The sequence below is a fragment of the Otolemur garnettii genome, unplaced genomic scaffold (genome assembly GCF_000181295.1).
Source record: "Otolemur garnettii isolate 467f Iridium unplaced genomic scaffold, OtoGar3 scaffold00086, whole genome shotgun sequence".
NCBI classification, from domain to species: Eukaryota; Metazoa; Chordata; class Mammalia; order Primates; family Galagidae; genus Otolemur; species Otolemur garnettii.
In genome coordinates this window covers 2,275,420-2,279,203 of record NW_003852481.1, presented here as the reverse complement: position 1 = coordinate 2,279,203, position 3,784 = coordinate 2,275,420, and positions in this window count along the sequence as shown.

Here is a 3,784-nt window from a genome sequence, read left to right as displayed (position 1 = left end):
CGGAGGGGATGGCAGCCCGTCCACACCACACAACCCTCTCCTGTGCTCTTCTCCCTCCTTGCTGACAGACTTGAAGGCCTCTGAGGAGGCACAAGCCTCCACCCCTTCCTCCACTGCAGGTGTTCCAGCCAGCCCTGCAGAGGCCTTTATCCCTTTCCGTCCTGGGGTCTAAGTGCTGAGCCCTCAGGACTCAAATCCTCTCAAGCAGCCTTGATTTCTCTCTGAGGGCCCTCAAACCAATTTTATTCCCCCCATCCTAGAAATTAGGGGACCCTGTCTTTTTTATTTTCGAATTTCTCAGAGCCAACCACTAGCAGACACATCATTAGCCCTGCAGAAATGTTTGCTAGAAAAAAAACACAAATGGAAAGAAGGAAGGAAGGAGAAAGGAAGCAGGGAGGGAAGAAGAAGACAGAGAGGGGTGGAAAGAGGGACGGAGGGTTTTACCTGTCATTCCAGAGTCCCTGATCAGACATACCAATGAGGTCAGCTCATGAGCTCCAAAAATACTTATTTATGCGTTTATCTATTTATCTACTGATCTGTATTTGAAAGTATCACTGATAGACAAATCTCTTTCATTTAAGCTCCAAAATCACATTTAAATTTCAGGAGGAGGTGTGTGGCGGGAGTGTATGTACGTTTGTGTGTGTGTGACAGAGAGAGAGAAAGGGAAAAAGCATGAGTTGGGCTGGGCAGACCCTACAATTTGAATTCCAAACATTAGCGAAGTCCAATGTCAGGACCTGTAGGTTGTGATAGATCATTCAATGTGCCAATTTGACTGAGCTAATGGATGCCCAGACAGCTGGTAAAACATTATTTCTGGGTGTGTCTGTGAGGCTATTTCTGGCAGAGATTAGCATTTAAATCAGTAGACCGAGTAAAGAAGATCCACTCTTACCAATGTGAATGGGCATCTTCCAATCTGTTGAGGGCCCAAAAAGAACAAAAATGCAGAGGAAAGACAAATTTGCTCTCTCTGCCTGAGCTGGGACATCCATCAGCTGCTGCCCTGGGACGCTGGAGCTCCTGGTTCTTGGGTCTGACGACTCAGACTGGAATGATGCCGCTGGCTTCGCTGGTTTCCTAGGCTGCAGAACGCGTATCACAGGGCTTGGCCTCCTTAACTGTGGGCTTATTTCCATAATACATCTCCTCTTTTATTTCTCTTTATATGTATCCTATTGGTTCTGTTTCTCTGGAGAACCCTAATACAGAGATTTAAAACACCACATTCTGGCTTGGCACTTGTAGCTCAGTGGGTAGGACACCAGCCATATACACCAGGCTGGTGGGTTCGGACCCGGCCTTGGCCTGCCAAACAATGACAACTACGACAACAAAAGAAGCCAGGCATTGTGGCAGGTGCCTGTAGTCCCCGCTACTTGGGAGGCTGAGGCAAGAGAATTGCTTGTGCCCAAGAGTTTGAGGTTGCTGTGAGCTGTGATGCCACAGCGCTCTATGGTGATGGCCACATAGTGAGACTCTGTCTCAAAAAAAAAAAAAAGGCATGTTCTTTTGAATAGCTATGTCTCCAAGCTGCACTTGTTCTTAGGGTTGTTAAAATGGGGGTAATTCAAAAGGACTTTGCTCTTACAAAGGTGTCCTGGATAACGTTATAACGCATTTTAAACAGTTAATTTGTAAAAGGCCCTATGAAAGCCATTGTACTATCTACATTTTTGCAACCTTTAAAGAACCAATTCTAGCATTTGAACTTTTTCTATCTGTAATTTCTTCTTTGTCTGAACTAATACTTCCAGAATTCATGACTTTTGCTCCTAGTAATTTTGCTGCTGAAAGGCTTTCCCGTCTGTTTCTGAGCTCTGTGTCCCACTGCGACTCCTATGCTTTGGATAATTCTCACTTAGGTGTAGCAGCCTCCTAATGCTATGCCTGCCTCTTTAGCCAGTCAGGCTGCGTGAAGTCTGCTGCACCCTAAGACATTTAGATAAGTTCAGACTCCCCAGGCCATGGATCCGTGACTGCAGCTGTGCCAGCTGTTTTCAGTATTCTCTTGCCTCCAATCTCTTGGCTTTCTCTGCCAGCTCCCAATACTGGCTGCAGACTCTCCTTGCTTTGATTACCAGGGTAGGCGTGCTTCAGTTTCACCTGTGCATTCTCTCTAAACGAATACTCTACTTCATGAACTCCTTACGTCTGTAACCAGGGGTTAAAAGGATTTTCTTTTTCTTTCTTTCTTTTTTTTTTTTTTAATTAAATGATAGCTGTGTACATTAATGCAATCATGGGGTACAGTGTAGTGTTTTCATATACAATTTGAAATATTTTCATCAGACTGGTTAACATAGCCTTTACGTCATTTTCCTAGTTATTGTGTTAAGACGTTTATATTCTACTTTCAGAAAGAAAGTACCCTTGTAAGATAACCCACAGAGGTGATCCCTCCAATCACCCTCCCTCCACCCATCCACCTCCCTTCCCTCTCCTCCCTCTCCCCCCTCCCCGTATTCTGGTTAAAAGGATTTTCATTGCTCCATTCTGATCATCGTTCTAGCCCACCTGCCCACCCACCGTGAAAAAGGGACCAGGCGAAATCCATCATTAGAATGAAGGTTCCAGCACTCAAAGTATAACACAGTGATCTGTGATTCCAGGGCCAAGAAAATGTCAGTGTGGTTATTCAAGGCTCTGTGACTGGGCTGGGTATGAGGCACAAAGGATCTTTGGTGACCAAAGGCTGCAGGAAAGGAAAACGAGAGCCCCCTCTTTCATAAGATCCACCACTGGAAGGAAGGCGGGCTGGGAAGAACCCACCAAGTTACAAGGCAGACTCTGCAGAAGGTGATTTGGGGAATCAAGGGAAGGAGGGTTCGGTCGTCCCAGCTGTCAATCCAGAAGCTGGTACTGCCATGCGGCAGAGGAGGGTGGTGGTCTGCTGGCCTGGAAGCAAATTACACTCTTCAAGTTTTTACATTAAAGAGTAATCACATAGCCGGGCGTGGTGGCTCACACCTATAGCGCAGCTGTTTGGGAGGCTGAAGTGGGAGGATTGCTTAGGCATAGGACTCAAGAGGAGCCTGGGCAACACAGTGAGAGCCTGCCTCAAAAAAAAAATTTTTTTTTTCTTAAAAAAGCCAGCATATAAGTCCTTGTTGATGACTCTATTCATTCTTTCAATAAATAGGCGAGCTCCACTGTGTGCCAGGCATTGTGTTGGGCAGTGCATACACAATGGAGAAGGAAAACAGGCACGGTGAACTTTCTGGCAAGCTTTGTTAAAGAACTTGGCCTGTGCCGTTCTTCTTCATTGTCTTGTCAATGTTAGAAGGGGTTTTGCACCAGAAGTTCTGGCTTCAAGCCAGTGAATTTGTGCAAACAATTCTCAGATGTGCCACAAATATATGGCCAAGATAACATTATAACCTCCATTCTTGCTCAAGAAGAATGACACAGTTTTTCAACAAATGACATCCTCCATAGGCAAATAACCCACGTTTGTGATTTCTGTGTGTTTTAAGTTTTCCAAGCAGATTTTTCGACTGATAATCCCGGTATAATCAATTAAAAGAAACCCACCCTAGGAATCTTAGACTTAATCATTACAGCTCAGTTTTCAGCGATACACCAGATGTTTATGTTAACTGTCAAGAGAACTCAGTGACCCAAAATGAAATGATTACATTTCGTGGAAGTTTCTTCTCACAGAAGGATTGGTAACAAAAAAGTCTCTTAAGAAACTAGTTGCTGGCTTGGCACCTGTGGCTCAAGTGGATAAGGCGCCAGCCACATACACCTACAGTGGTGGGTTCGAATCCAG